Source organism: Bubalus kerabau, chromosome 1 (assembly GCF_029407905.1).
Source record: "Bubalus kerabau isolate K-KA32 ecotype Philippines breed swamp buffalo chromosome 1, PCC_UOA_SB_1v2, whole genome shotgun sequence".
NCBI classification, from domain to species: Eukaryota; Metazoa; Chordata; class Mammalia; order Artiodactyla; family Bovidae; genus Bubalus; species Bubalus kerabau.
Genome location: NC_073624.1, coordinates 76,418,051 through 76,435,201, shown reverse-complemented (window position 1 = coordinate 76,435,201; position 17,151 = coordinate 76,418,051).

Here is a 17,151-nt window from a genome sequence, read left to right as displayed (position 1 = left end):
CAGGGCATCAAGGATTGAGGGCACTGGCAGAGAGAACAGGTGGCAAAGCATAGAATTGTGACTGGTAATATGTACCTCAAACGGGTCCTCTCTGTGCCTTCTCTTAATAAAGTAGAACCACAGTGAAACAGTCAATCCAATAATAAGCCTTTACAAAAGAATCTGGTCCTGATCTGGTCCCAGAAGAGGATAGTCCCCTTTGCTTGTCATCACAGGCCATCACATTCAGATTCACCTGGGGAAACATATTCAGTATTCTCAATGAAAAGAGATTCCTTAGTAGCAGAGTTGAAGCTAGAACTCATTTTCTGAGTCCCTCTAATCTAACTCTGCTCTGTTACACTACCTTGGCTTTTTAACAAACCTCACACCTCTTTTCCTTCCTTCCCTTCCAAAACAATTGTTTTCATACGGTTTTCCTTTTCTTAGTGAGCCTTCCATACAACTGATGTTCAAATGAAAAATGTGAAGCCAAAAATTCAATTTTGATATAATGTGACAGTTATTTTACTCAAATAATTATTATATTACTTCAACAGAAGCTAAATATTCTCCTGCTTTTTCATGAATAAGAAAAACAATAACTGCTAGAGGTCATAGTTTGTGAAATCCATATTAATAATATTAATTTCCACATTAAACATGAGGAAAAGGAACACTGACTTTTTTTTCCAGGGAAGGGACACAATGAATCATTAACTTTGATTAAAGAAAAACTGTATGTTTAGAGAACTTTTCCTAGTATATTGCTTTATGACATGACAAGTGCAATTTCCATTTTTTAATTTTTTGCTTTCTTAAGGAAAATTTGCAATTAGTCTAATATCTTTCACTATTTTAATTATAAATGCTATACCTTTCAAATCAAAGACTTAAAAATCTTATTCTTACTGACCTCTGAATTAGTATTTACAATTGCTTGGACTTCTCTCATTCTATTTATTATTGATGGCTCCAACCTGTGTTAATGGCAAATATAGAAAGATGAACAAAAGCACTACCCGAGCTTTCGAGGAGAATGAACTAGGTGAATTCTAGGAGTTACCCTCAAACCTTATTATTCTAATGCATCATTACAAAATTACATTGCATTAATCTCTGTATAGAACCCTTTCACAAATACTATCGTATTTAATCGTCACAACTCATGACCAGACCAGAGTTGTATTGATGTTAATAGTAACCACATCAGGGGCTCCACTCAGTTAGTAAGACTCTGCTCTTTGGTTCTTGCCCATTGTAAAAATGTCATCTGCTCTGAATGTTTACAAAATCCAGATTGAAATAACAGGTAGGCAGGGTGAGCAAGAAAGAAACTTTGGGGAATTCAGCCTGGTGTCTTGTAGAAGGGAGTTGATTCTTCACTAGGAAAAGTGCTGATCATAGAGAAAATTGGAAATGTACAAGAACATCACTGGTTTCAAAACTTATTCACTCACTTAATATCTTTATCCCAGAAACATTTACAAAGAATTTAGTATGTGCTGGGCCTAGAGGACAGGATGAATCATCAGATGCAGTGGGAAAGGCTTCAGTCAGGCAGTCTGTTAGGACCTCATTCTTTTATTCAATGAAGCAATGAGCAGTAAGCACCTAACATATTTTTGACACTATTGATACTGGAGCTGTACATTTAAATAAAGAATCTTTGGCTCTGGCCATGGATATTAATAATCACAATCCAGTAGGGGAGATGAGATACTTAATAATGCGATGGGACAGAAATCAAGGCAGGCAGGAGGCACAGTGGTGGTCCATGGGAAGGAATCATGACTTCAGCTTAAGTGGTGACTGGCCTCAAAAGTGCTGTGATGTTAAAGATACGTGGGAGGTTGGCACTCAGACAAGCCAGGCTAGGACATTCTAGGCAGAAGAATAGGATGTGCAGTGGCACCAAATAGAAGAAAACATAGTGTCCTTTGGGAGAAGCATAAGCAATTCAGAACAGAGGAAGCTGGAAGTGGCAGGGAGAGAGAGTACTGCTATGTTCATAAGGTTAGGGATACTGATGATACATTTGGGGTAAGAATGATCTGAAACTTTACTAGCTATGGAAATGTGAAAACAAAGTACAGTCTTTTAAAGCAACTAAGGTAATTCCTAAGAAACTGACTCATTTTGGATAATCTAGACCTGTCAGTTAGGCCTAACGCCCCTTAGAAGGGTACCATTTACTGACGGTATCATCCCTGTGTCCATCACCAAGGTCCAGAACCATCTAGAGAAGAATATCAAGACCATATGGCCTGAAGTTCAGGGATGTTACCTCCTCAGATGTAGGGGGCATGGATGTCATAACCAAATGGTCACTGGTATTTGCATTTGCCTCTGTGGCCACTGCTGGTATGGAAATCTGGAAGAAATGTCTGTACCACTAGAGAGCTGGTGATCTGAAGTGTCTAAGCAGGTTGGTGGTGTTCTGGTCAGGGTACTTACAGAACCAGTTTCCTTAGTCCTGGGAAAGGGGGATGCATTTGTCCCCTAGGTGAACTAGGTGTCTGGAAAGGCTAGGCATATCATCCAGCATTTCTTAGGGCTGGTTCATCTGCTTTTTTTCCAACTGCATCCTAAGGCCAGAGTTAATGTTAAAAAGAAGTAAGAAGAGAAAAGAGAAAGCTATATCCTGGATGTGGAAAGTGCTGTGCGGGGCCTCTACCTTTGATGCCACCAGGACAAGTGCCAGCAGAGTGGTGCCCAGTGTGTCCAGGAGCTTCAGAGGGATAGGAGGGCCATCACTAGGTAGGGCCCCCAGCAGCAGGCCCCTAGGCCAGGCATCCCCTGCCACTGGCTCAACTCACAGAGCACTTGCTAGTAGAGTTAGTCACCAGGAGACAGGATCACCAGGCCACACTGGGAGCTACCAGCCAGAAACAAGCTGATTCCAGGACGTCAGCAACCATGCAGGTCCTTGTACCTGGTAAGGAATGAGTAAATAAGAATAGTACAGCAACTCCAAGAGTGACTCTCTCCTGGGAAGTCTGCTGTGAAAGAAACAGTGGTACAATTCTGCAAGCCAGAGAAGAGTAGGGGACAGGACCTGTAGTTCCAGCTCTTGGGATCTTTGGTGACACTCTAACCAAAAGTAATGCTATCTAGAAGCTGCTGCTGCTGCTAAGTCACTTCAGTCGCGTCCAACTCTGAACTACCATAGACGGTAGTCCACCAAAAGTAATGCTATCTAGAAGCTGCTGCTGCTGCTAAGTCACTTCAGTCATGTCCAACTCTGAACTACCATAGACGGTAGTCCACCAGGCTCCTCTGTCCCTGGGATTCTCCAGGCAAGAATACTGGAGTGGGTTGCCATTTCCTTCTCCAGGAATCTGAAGCTAGGAAGGGGCTAGTGGGAGGGAGTGGGTGCCCAGGGCTGCAATGGGCACTGCTCCTGGCTTGCCTTAGCACAGACTCAATAAAAACATTTAAATGGTGCAGTTTAGCTTAGCCTAGGATGGGCTAAGGGTGAGCATCCACATTCAAACTTATAAACAATGAAAAGGGATTCCACTCCACTTTACTTCTACAAAAGATCTATAAGAGTACCCGCTTTCCCTAACAGAAAGAAATCCAAACATAATTTTCATTTTTACAAAAAAAAAAAAAAAAAAACAAAGAAAGCAAAAACAACACCCTTCAACATTTGTTTTGCAATGAGTTTTTAAAGGCATCACACATCTCAAGGAACCAGAGTGATGCCACAAAATTCTTTCCCCTGAAACTGCATTTCAGCACAAAGCCACCATCGCTTTGAACTTGTCTGCTTTATCTGGACTTATTCTGCTCCTTTGTTAGTAGGGTATGTCCTAAGGTCACTATTTCTCCACTTGATGCCATTTTGGCTTATGAAAGGTTTCAAAGGAATGCTGTACTTTGAATAGTAGGGGGGGGGAAACTATATATGTATGTATATAATCAATTATCAGCTCCTACTGCATGACAGGCATTGATCTTGGTATTTGGAACAAAGCAAAATAAGATCCTTGCTCCATGGGTCTTGTCTTCTGTTGCAAGGAGGATAACAAGTAATGGACAATACATATATCACATGTCAGAGAGTGGTAAATACTGTATAGAACATGATGTGAGGTAAGAGGGGACAGAGAAATGGGAGATGGTACTGTTTTACTGAGGCTCATCAGTGAAGGCCTCTCTGATAAGACAACATTATAGCAGACTTGAAAGAAGTACAAAGCATGTGGAAATCTGCAGGCAAAGGGCCCAGCAGATGCACAGGCCCTGAAATGGAAATATACTTGGGGCATAGCTAGAGGGCATATGGCTAGAGTAGTGGCAGGGGCAAGAGCTAGGAAGTCACAGGGTTGAGGTCAGAGGGACAGCTAAAGCCACATTAAGGAAACTGGATTTTACTTTGAGTTGGGAAAGTAAGGCTTAGATGCTTCAAAAGATAGCAAACCAAAAGTGGGAAATAGGGAGAAGGAGGTTCAAGAGAGAAGGGAGATTGCATATATATGTACGCATGTGTGCTAAGTCACTTAAGTTATGTCCGACTCCTTGCAACTCTATGGACTGTAACCCACAAAGCTCCTATATCCATGGGATTCTCCAGGCAAGAACACTGGAGTGGGTTGCCATGCCCTCCTCTAAGGGACTTTCCCAACCCAGAGATCAAACCTGAACTTCTTACGTCTCCTGCACTGGAAGGTGGCTTCTTTACTACTAGCACCACCTATAATTCTGTTGTGTTGTTGTGTGGCAGATACCAACACAACATTGCAAAGCAATTATCCTCCAATTAAAAAAAGAAAAAGGTGCGGGAGGTTAGAATCAGCCCTCTCCCCCTTTATTTTTCATACAATCTCAATGTATATGCATTTTGACACTTTTCCTATTTCACACTGAGCTAAGCACTGTGGAAGACAAAGACCAAACACAAGTCATGGTCTCTACCCTTTAACTCTAGTTTGGGAGAAAACCTATACTCCAGGAAACTTTTCAACCGCACATAAAGACCACATGTTGCGTGTTTTCCTTTTGCCCCTCAGATCCCCTCTTCGCACCCTACTCTGTGCCACGGGGGGCTTTACAGACAGCATCCGTGGGCTCTCATATCCACTGGCTTTCAGCTGGATTTAGCTGATGGAAAGTTCTGGCAAGAGACCCAAGGCTCAGGACAATGAGGTCAAGCTCTTGATCTTCCTGTCTTCCTGCCATGACAGCTTGCCACAGACCGGCCAGGTTCCTTGGCCTCAGCTCTTATCCGGTAGCCCTTTCCTACAGCTACAGCTTGGAGTTCTCAAAACCATTCAGTTCCCTTGCCCTTTCAAGCCTACAGGTGGTTAAGAGTTTCCTGAAGTTGCTAGCTCCATGCTGCTTCATTTTCCCTTGCTTATTTCTCTTTACCCAACCCATACTTTCGCACACAGTCTTTTAGCTAAACTCTGTGTCATGTTTTTTTCCACTGGGTCCTAAGTGATAATCGAGCTTCCCCAGCAAGTAAAGAAGGTAAGCAACAGGCTCAGCAGGTAAAGAATCTGCCAACAAATCAAGAGACACAGGAGACGCGGATTTGATCCCTGGGTCAGGAAGATCCCCTGGAGGAGGAAATGGCAAACCACTCCAGTATTCTGGAGAATTCCATGGACAGAAGAGCCTGCAGACTACCAGTCTAAAGGATCACAAAGAGTCAGACATGACGGAGCAACTAAGCACACTTAAGTGATACAGAGGATAACATATATATAAGTCCTATATAGTATAGGTTGTGGGATCTAGATATCATAGAACCTGAAAGGGCCAGAAGGATCTGGGCTTGTTGGAAAAGTCAGTATAGGAATCTTGGAAAAGATAGAATTTGATCTTTGTATTCTAAATGGGCCTCATAAAATGGGCTGCTGCTGCTGCTGCTAAGTCACTTCAGTCGTGTCTGACTCTGTGCGACCCCATAGACGGCAGCCCACCAGGGTCCCTCGTCCCTGGGATTCTCCAGGCAAGAACACTGGAGTGGGTTGCCATTTCCTTCTCCAATGCAGGAAAGTGAAAAGTGAAAGTGAAGTCTCTCAGTCGTGTCCGACTCTCAGCAACCCCATGGACTGCAGCCCACCAGGCTCCTCCGTCCATGGGATTTTCCAGGCAAGAGTACTGGAGTGGGGTGCCATAATGGGCAGACTTCTCTTAAGCAGAAGTAAAAGCACTCTGGATCAGGGGAACCATGTTGGGGTAGGCAGAGAAGTGGGAATCAGCACTGGAGAAGCAAGAGCCCCTAGAGTAGAGAAGAGGACAGAAAACAAGATGGCGGACGGGAGAGTGCGTGTGCCCAGGTCCCAGACTACAGTGGAAGCTGGACGCGAGAGTTTCTACTCGGTGTAGATGGAAACACGGAGCCACTGGAGATTTCCATGTTAAGCAAGAAATGCAGATCAATTTGGCTGGAGGGGGCTTCCCTGGTGGCTCATACGGTAAAGAATCTGCCTGCAATGCAGGAAACCCAGGTTTCATCCCTGGGTGGGGAAGATTCCCTGGAGAAGAGAATGGCAACCCACTCCAGTATTCTTGCCTGATGAATTCGATGGACAAGAGGAGTCTGGTGGGTTATGGGATGGCAAAGAGTCAGACACAGCTGAGTGACTAATGCTTTTCACTTTCACTAGAGCTCAAGAGAGAGGTCTTTGAAATGGGGAGAGGCCAGAAGTAATGGAGGGGGCAGATGGTTTCCTTGCTACATCTGGGTTTCAGAAGCAGACACAATTCTTAAAACTACTTATCTAGGAATTTTACAATAAAGCTCATTAAATGATCTGGTAAAAGTGAGACATAACATAAAAAATATTTGAATCCAAAAAGATTCTCCCATCATGCCATTTCTCAGTGGTCTGTAGAGAAGATTTACCAATCACTCAAGGAGAAAATAAGGTATTATAAATAAGAATAAATGGTGCCATCACTTCATGGCAAATAGATGGAGGAAAAGTAGAAACAGTGATAGATTTTATTTTGGGTGGGCTCCAAAATCACTGAGGATGGTGACTGCACTCATGAAATTAAAAGCAGCTTGCTCCTTGGAAGAAAAGCTATGACAAACCTAGAGAACGTATTAAAAAGCAGAGATGTCACTTTGCCAGAAAAGATCTGTATAGTCGAAGCTATGGTCTTTCCAGTAATCATATACGGATGTGAGAGTCGGACCATAAAAAAGGCTGAGCACCGAAGAATTGATGCTTTCGAACTTTGGTGCTAGGGAAGACTCTTGAGAGTCCCTTGGACTGTCAGGAGATCAAACCAATCCATCCTAAAGTAAATCAACCATGAATACTCATTAGAAGGACTGATGCTAAAGCTGAAGCTCCAACACTTTGGCCACTTGATTGCGAATAGCCAACTCACTGGAAAAGACCCTAATGCTGTAAAAGATTGAAGACAGAAGGAGAAGAGGGTGACAGAGGATGAGATGGTTGGATGGCATCACCAATCCAATGGACATGAACTTGGACAAACTCCTGGAGATGGTGAGGGACAGGAAGGCATGGCATGCTGCAGTCCATGGAATTGCAGAGTTGGACACAACTTGACTGAACAACAACAACAAGAGATTTGATAAGATCACCACCATGATGACCTCAACCTCATTATTACCAACAATAGCATTAGCACACAATGAACTTTTGGGGGAACCCTCTCATGTTTATACAGTCATTCAGATCTCTGGTTATACTCTGGTTATACAATAGCTCAAGGCAAGCATATGTAATAGATGAGTAGAGTGAGAATTCCTTGGACAGAGGATTCTGGCGGGCTGTGGACCATGGGGTTGCAAAGAACTGGACATGACTGAGTGACTAACACTTTCACACTTTCACTTTCAGAGTGAGATGAAAACAGCCAAGTGACATACCATGCCCAGAACCACCGGTAGGAGTAGAGGAGGTCCTACGGTCAGAATTCAGTTTGGCTGATTATAATACAGTTGTTTTCTCCCACACCAAGTTATTATAAAATTTCCTCCATTTCAGAGATGAAGGGATATATACTCCTTAAAGGGATGTGTGCATGCCACATAAAGGACAAGTCTTAAAACATTGGGACTTTGGGGACAAATTTTTTATTGTGGCTTCCCCCAAGAATGATTTCAGTCTGGCCTTAATTAAAAAAAATTAAAGACTTAACTTCACCAGAGTCACAAAGTGTCCAAAGACAAGTAACTCATTTCTTCTTTATATTATTTGTAGCAAACCAGCCCTTTGCCTCAGGCAAATGGAAAAGAGGAGTCTATATTAGTTGAAGTCGGTCCTCTCAACCAGCATGGCCTTCCCATGGTGGAATCTAGACCATGTAAAGTTCTTGGGGAATTTGCTCTTCATTTAATCATACATTTACATACATCTACACTTTCATTCAGGTTAAAGTCTGACTTAACAATGCTCATGCTCATTAAGGTAGTATAAACAATCAGTGAATCAGCTAAGCCAGACCCACTGTCGTCTTCAATTACCTTGGCAAAAGCAAGACAAGTCATTTTTGGTGAGTAATTTGGGTAGTTGTTGTTAAATAGTCCTGGACAATTTTTTAACACTTTTATATTCCAAAATATCTTTGTTTGAAGAAAAGCCACTCTAAATATCACTATGGACAATTACACTGTGCTTGCTAGTTATCTCTAAGAACATGATAATGGACAAGGCCCTTTGTTCACATAGCAATGTTCTCTAACAAAGGTTTTGAAATACAGAAAATCTGAAGACCAGTAAGCAACCACCTGCATTTAGCACATGTGCAGGTGAATGGTTCTTGATCATCTCCAGGTGGCATAAATAACAAAAATTAGCCAAGAGAAGATGAGCGACCAGTGGGCGGATAATAATGGATAAGAAGAAGAGAGGAGTTTGTGAAGTAAAAAGAGGATTGCTTTTGGAGAAAGAAAAAATAGTTTTCTCATGATCTGGAAGGAAGAAAAAAGAAGGTAGCGGGTAGGGTAGAGGGAGTAATGCTTTACAAGAACAGCAAAAGAGAACTAAATCATAATGAAAGTACCAGTAAGAATTAAGAGGGAAAAAATGGGTGCAGGAAGAGAGCAAGAATGAGAGAGGAGAAGGGGGAGGAACCTTACAGAAAACTTTGTAAGGAAGAAGAGGGGCATGGTGAAACGTGTGAGGTGAGGCTGAACACAAGATGAAAGTGAGAAAACAAAACACAGGACTGCAGGAGAGCCAGAATGCTCAAAGAGAATGATTTTCTAAAAATACGCACGGTTGTGCCTGTGGCTTACTTTACCTAAGGGTTCTTTCTGTCGCTTTGTCTGTCCCTTTCCATGTAGAGTTATCCGTGGTCCCCTCTCGCTGGAGTTTTTCCATTCCAGTGCTCTGATTTTCCTTCTTTCTCCTCTCCCACCAATGCTTTATCATCTTTCCTCTTTGCCTAATCCACAGCAAGTGAGGAACCTGCCAAATGTTTCATGTAATACATACACACTTATAGCAAAAAAAAAAAAAAAAAAATTCTCGATGGCTTTCTCCTGGAGCTATGTGTCAAGTTCTGTGCATGTGCACTGTTTTGTCTGAACCATCTCCTTCAATTATCCTACAATTCAGTGGAGCAGGTCTAGTATTATCCTGATTTTAGAGATGAGACTCGGGTCTCAGTGAGTTGTTAGTAATGGGCAGTGGACAGATTAGGATTCAGGGAAATCCAGAGCTCACTCTTCTCCATCCAGAACCGATTAAGAGGGAGATGGCATATAGTTCTCAGACTGCATACTGCTTGGGGCACGAAGGATGCCCACGGAGCTCCATCTGACCTAACAGCGTCACCTTCACTTCCCCGCTGGTATTTCTGTACTTCCCCTCAATAGCCGAGTAGTGGAAAAACAGAGAATTCCCCTCCATAGACGTCCCGCCATTAGTGTGCTCAACCTAAGCAGAAGCCAGGGCCGCTTCCTCTTTTGCTGTAGGTCTGTTTCCATGGTGCTGTTTCCCAGCTTGGCCTGGATTTTGTCTTCCCTTCCCTCATCTGAACAGAATTGCTTCCTCTAACTACTGAGCTCTTAAGACAGCATGTGGGAAATGATGAAGCAAGACAGAGGGGATTTAGGTAAAGAAATGAAGTGTCAACTATAGGAACTAGTAGACAATTACCCATTTCTGATGTGATTCAGTCAAGTATCATGCTATTTGTAAATGAAAATGTTAAATAATAATCTCACTTAGAGAAAGATTATCTAACACTAAGAACCTACTATCTTCTATTTCAGATCTTTGAAACACAGAAGTGTTTACTAACATGGTATTTGGTGAGTTTTTCTTCATTGAGAAATAAAAAGTCAACATAATCTTTTACTGTAAGCACCCCTTTATCTAAAACTGTTGTGGACTGAGAACATAGATCTCATGAGATGACTAACATCCATAACCCAAGTATTTAATCAGAATAAAATAATATGCTGACCCTCTAAAAAGAAATAATATGCTCTAACCTGATAAGGCAAGGGAAAAGAGAAAAGACACTTCCCTTTCTTCCCTTTTTTGATAAAAGGAGTTTCGAATGAAGCTAACTGGTAGTAAAGGGTATCTAAAAGGTCCGTTTATGAAGAGTAAGTCAGGAGGAAGCACTAATATCCTGAAATCCTACAGGGTTTTACAAAGTGCCAAAGACATCACTGAACAAACACATGGCTAGCAGGCATTTGCACCAGAGCCTACAGCAGAGAACTTCCTTATTTGTGAGCAGGGTCTCATTTTCAACAGCAGCTTCTGACCTCAGGCTTACCCCTCCTTAGCCCTATGTCAGCAAATCTCTCCAAAGTTTGCCTAGGAAGACCTGCTCCATTTACAGGTAACTGACCAAGATAGATTTGTCAACTCAGAGCCAAGCTCTTCCACTTTGCTTTTTTTCTCCACAGTTTTCCACACATCTTTTCCATAGTCAGGAAAGTTTTCCTGAAGGCATCAGAGATTATACACAAAATTGGGGTTGGGTGAAATAAACTAAAATGATCCTTCCTCTCTCTAAATTCTAAGCTCTTTTCTATTTTCATCTGGAGCAACAGATACTTAAAAAAAATCCCCCCAAAAACCCCAGAGCATTTTGATTTGTCACTGCATGGAGATTTGAAGTCTCTATCTGCACCCTCGCTCTCCTGGGAATTAGAGTTAGTGCTAGGCAGAATTAAGTGACACCTCACACCTCCAGTTCATATCCTTTCCAGACTTCTGGAGCCTCTGTTGTTTCTTCTTGCTCTTGCTGTCTCAGCTCCCTGCCCCTGTTGAGAACAGAAAAGAATTAAGTCATTCTCTCACATAACGTGTTAGCTAATAAGTGTTTTAAGACATCACCCTGCTCTGGGGTATCTGCTTTCTCAATTATTTTAGTAAAAAGAATGAAGACTGCTGCCTGCCACCCCATCTATCTGTATGAGTAGAAATGAAGCCACCATAGGGCAAGCGTCCCTAAAGAAAGTTTCCTGGAAGACAGAACTGTGCCCAGATCTTTTTCAAATCACAGGGCCAGAATCCTGGTCTAGATGTCTGCTTGGGTTAACCCAGCTTAGAGGACATCTGGATCCAAACCAAAGGAATTCAAGCATTCCTCTAAAGCTATTCACTCATCCAGTATGCTTGCTTTTTAATGGAAATTTCTATATTGAATGATGGAGAAAATGAGTTATAGGAAAGACTATGTAGACTGATCTTAATCATAATGAAAACTGCTCCCTCCCTTTGTTCATTCCAGTTAGATCCAGTCCTTTCCCACCAGCTTATATAATTTCTGAAGCTGAGCATCCTCAAAAAATTATTTCAAGAGAAGTTTGCAAAATGTCAACCTATTTTGGAAGCAGCAGGGCATGGATGCCTCATTCTGCATTATACTTAATTTAATGTAGACTTTAATTTGAGGAGATTTATGCAAGAATAGTAACAAAAGTCAGTAACTTTTATTTTTAAAAACCCCCAAAAGGAATTATTTTTATTATATGATTACCTTATATTTATTCTTTGTATTAGGACTTCATAGTGAAACAGAAACTCCAGGTCCTACACAAAAAAGAATGGGTTCTCCTGTGTAGGAGAAATAATTGTCATAACTATGTTGGAATTTAATGACTCAATTTAGTCAATAGTTAAAACTATTTGTATGCAAATAGCAGTGTTAGAAGTTGTGAAGTGGGGGTCTAAAGACTGAAAGCAGCTTGCAGATACTGTTTTGTTTGGTTTACATAGTGCCCTTTTGGAAATGTGAACTAAATGACAATATTTACAAATCAGGAGATTTCACATAAATATCTAGATGTCTGGCTTTTCTTAAAATCAGGTAAGATCTGACTGCTCTGTGCTCCCAGTCTTGTATGACAACAAAGAGCCTTCGCCCCAACCCTCGCACCCCGACAAGCTCCCTTTTGGAGGAAACCTGTGCCCAGCTGATGGATCACCTCAGTCCCCACCACTTCCTGTTATTGTGTATGAGTGCGCATGAGCGCAGGAGGCTGGCTTTACCCATTGACACTACCTGCCTTTCTCCAGAAGGCATTTGGTTTTTTAACCTCTACTTTAAGTTTTGTATTTCCTGAAATTTCCTCACTGCCATTCCCTGTTGCTCCGAATTTCTCTCTTCTTTTTCCATTTCTCACGCTCCATGTCTTGGTGCTGTTGCCACCCCTGACAGAGGTCAGTCGCAATTGGAGTGTTCATGCTGAGAGCTTTCGAACTATTTTGTGCAAAAATACGTATCTGGCACAGGAAACATTGTTTGCCCGTGTGCTTGAAAAATCAAACCAATCTATACTTAGTACCAAAGAGCGTGGAAACACTTAAAACCACGGCCTATTTGAGATTGAACTGCAGTTAAACCTGCTCTCTTTTACCCTTTGGTGCCTGTTGCAGCTGCTGTTGGTAGAATTAGCTCTATCTGGGACTCTTTCTTGGAGAAGGCAATAGCACCCGACTCCAGTACTCTTCCCTGGAAAATCCCATGGACGGAGGAGCCTGGTAGGTTGCAGTCCATGGGGTCGCTGAGGGTCGGACACGACTGAATGACTTCACTTTCACTTTTCACTTTCATGCATTGGAGAAGGAAATGGCAACCCACTCCAGTGTTCTTGCCTGGAGAATCCCGGGAACAGGGGACCCTGGCGGGCTGCCATCTATGGGGTCGCACAGAGTCGGACATGACTGAAGTGATTTAGCAGCAGGGACTCTTTCTACTCATAAACATACAAATTATATTCTTCCTGTTAGTATTTTGCTTTCTCTGAAGGCAGCGTTGAGGTTCCAAATTTCTTCTAGAAGTTCACAAACATGTTTTATATCAAGTGGCAATTCATGTATGTCTCAGTAGTATAGAAACACGTAGCTGGAAGGACTATATTCAGGACGCAGAAAAATCAGAAAGCCAACTGCATATTCCACACTGCTGCTTAGATAGCTAATAAATAGACATATCAAACTTATTGTGTCTAATAGCATATGTCTAATTTCATCTCTCCAAACCTGTATATCCCAGTGGGATTCCTATTCAGCAAATGGCAACTCCAGCCTTTCAGTTGTTCAGGCTAAAAGCCTTGGAGTCATTCTTGATTTCTCTCTTGTTCTTATACCTCACATTTCATCCATTTGCAAATCCTGTTGGTTGCACATCCAAAAATGTCCAGAATCCATCCATTTCTCACTTCTGCCATTAATATCAGCATAACCAAAGGTACTGTTATCTCTCACCTGCTTTACAGAAGCAGGCTGTTACCTGGTCTCTCTTGTCCCCTTTAGTTCATTCTCTAAACAATAGCCATACCACTCTTCTTAAACATAAGATCGTGACACTCCTCAGAACTCCCCAAATTTCCCATTTTCCAGATGAAAAGCCAAAATCCTTAGAGTAGCCCAGGTTACCATATGATTTCCGTGCTGTCCCCTCATCCTTATGTCTCTAAACTTACATCCTATTCTTGTACCCGGCCTTGCTTAATTTGCTCCAGTCAGACTGATCCTGTTCCCATTCCTCAAATACACATGCCCCACCTCAGAGCTTTAGCGTCTCTGGGTCCTTTGCCTAGAATGCTCTTCCCTTAGAAAAACTCAACTCCTTGAGCTCAGTCATGTCTGACTCTCTGCGACCCCATGGACTGTAGCCCACAAGGCACCTCTGTCCATGGGATTCTCCAGGCAAAATACTGGAGTGGGTTGCCATTTCCTTCTCCAGGGGATCTTCCTGAACCACAGATTGAATTGTCTCCAACATTGCAGGGGAGATTCTTTACCATCTAAGCCACTAGGGAAGCCTCATCTCCTTGAGGTCTTTGCTAAATGTTTTCCTCATGGTGAGGTCTTCCCTGACCACTCTATTTAATGAATTTTCTGTCGCATAACATATTGCCCTCACTTGTTTTTTCTTTGTCTGCCTCTGCAACATATACACTCCATTATGTGTACACTGTGCAGTGTATACACTCCACAATGAGTGCTTTATGAGGGCAAGGACTTTTCCATTGCTCTTTTCAGTATCCAGGACAGTGCCTGAGACATAATAGTTCCTCAATAAATATTTGATGAATGGATTAGGTAGAAATGCCATCTACTTTGTAATTATTCTATTTTCATCACTGAAGTCTACAAAGAGGAATGCATGCTTCCAATCATGAGCATATTTCTGTGATCTTTAAATAAATGGAAACCAAAATAAAAAAGCTTTATTTCTTATATGTTCTAGATATGAGCAGCAATTCTTGATTTATCAAAGTTAATCCCTCCTGCTGAATTCTAAACATGTGGAACCTTAAATATCTGATGACAGGAAAATTTGCCATTTCAAGTGAAGTCAAGCTAAGGGGTTAAAGATTCCGGTTTTGATATTATTTTGACTCTTGTCAACTGCACTGAGGATCCCAGTGCTTTTTAAGTAAGGCCCTTTGGGGAGACATGCTTAGGCTATTATGTGGGGCATGGTTCCGGGTCTAAGGTCCACTCTGTTAACTCAGTGGCATCATTGATTGCTGTATTTGTTTTGCTCAATTAATTAAACAAGGAGACCATTATACCGAGTTTGTTCTAATGCCTCAGTAGCCCCCATGCATAAAGAAACCAAAACCTTAGCCTGTCTATCCCTCAAGGTGAAGGTCTTGAAACCTGAGGACAACTCACCACAAACAGGAAACTAGGCTTTCCCAAATAATGCAAATAGGTAACCTACTGCCAATCAAATAAAGTACTTGCATACTTCGCCTCAAAAAGCCTGTTCCCCCGCTCCTGTGGTCAGAGGGCTCCTAACAATTTTCAGTTGGGTACTGCCTGATTCAAATTGATTTTCACTCACATCAACTCTTAAAATTTTTCATAGGCTTCCATTTATCTTTTAACAGTTCTAACACCTTAATGTGTGTTAAGACCTTACAGCCATTGACAGTGAAAGTTGCTCAGTCATGTCTGACTCTTTGCGATCCATGGACTATACAGTCCATGGAATTCTCCAGGCCAGAATACTGGAGTGGGTAGTCTTTCCCTTCTTCAGGGGATCGTCCCACCCTGGGATTGAAACCAGGTCTCCCGCACTGCAGGTGGATTCTTTACCAGCTGAGCCACAGTTCAGTTCAGTTCAGTTCAGTCGCTCAGTCGTGTCCAACTCTTTGCGACCCCATGAATCGCAGCACACCAGGCCTCCCTGTCCATCACCAACTCCCGGAGTTCACTCAAACTCACGTCCATTGAGTCGGTGATGCCATCCAGCCATCTCATCCTCTGTCATCCCCTTTTCCTCCTGCCCCCAATCCCTCCCAGCATCAGAGTCTTTTCCAATGAGTCAACTCTTTGCATGAGCTGAGCCACAAGGGAAGCCCAAATACTGGAGTGGGTAGCCTATCCCTTCTCCAGTGGATCTTCCCGACCCAGGAATCGAACCAGGGTCTCCTGCATTGCAGGCAGATTCCTTATCAACTGAGCTATCAGGGAAGCCCGTTAGGCTATATTATTTAAATGCATCATGCTTCCTCTGAACTTGAAAAAAATATAACTGCAGGAGAAAGACAAAAACAAAACACAACAGAGAAGTAGGAACAATTACAAAACAAAACAAAATGGACACAGATTGACCATCTTCAAGTTTCTGACTTTTGTTTGTCAGGGTTAATTTCCCATGGCTGTGATCCTTGTTCATTGCGTATGCCACTAAATAAGTTAAACCATGATGTGACTGACTATCCAATGCACCTATTAATTCTGGAATTGCCGTTAACCTGTTACAGGGGATTCTTTAATGCTGATTTTTATTCAAAGCACTGTGGGACAACCTAAGACTTGACAGATAATCATAGCTAATATTTACAAAACTCTCACATTGTACGGGCACTGTTCCCTGGGCTTAAGCATATTCACTAATCGCAATGCTATGAAGTAAAGACTGTCATACAGGAGGAAAATGTTGTCCCCGACCTTCTTCTGGGTCAGAAAATTTAACTGACAAAGATTAATAGGTGAAAAGCATATTAAGTGTGACTGTATTTTTACATTATACATGGAAACCTTCACAAGATGTGAGGAAGTAATCAGAGCAGGAAGCTTTTAAACATTTTAGACAAAGAAACAATAAATTTGTGAAGAACTGATAAGATAAAAGGCTTGGACTAGGGATAATAAGCAATGAAGAAATAACTAGGAAGAATGAGTCTAGTTTAACAAAGTTTGCTTGTACCTGTTTCTTAGCCCCTATTCCCTATCTCTGGTAATAAGAATGTCTTCCTTCCTCTTGGTACATGGAGGACATCTCTCATGTGGGAGTTTTACAATCAGTTTCAGGGAAGAAGGGCAAGAGTGAGGAGGTCAGAGTGACCTTCCTGCTTCTGCTGTGTTTTAAATTCCTTCAGTGTAAGAAATTTAACATGTCAAGGTGGCATATTTTGTATAGTGTCTCTTAAAACCCCACTGCTATTATCGCCATTTTACAGATGAGGAGACTGAGTCAAAAAGAGGTTAAGTAATTTGACCTAAGGTCACAAATCTAGTTAGTTGCAACACTTGGTTTGGACTCACGTAGTCTGGTTCTAGAGCTCATTCTCTTACCCATGGCTATAAAAAAAGGAAATAATACTGTAGTATAATAAAAGGCTTCCCAGGTGGCACAGTGGTAAAAAATCCACCTGCCAATGCAGAAGACACAAGAGACGGGGGTTCAATCCCTGGGTCAGGAAGATCCCCTGGAGTGGGAAATGGCAACCTGCTCCAATATTCT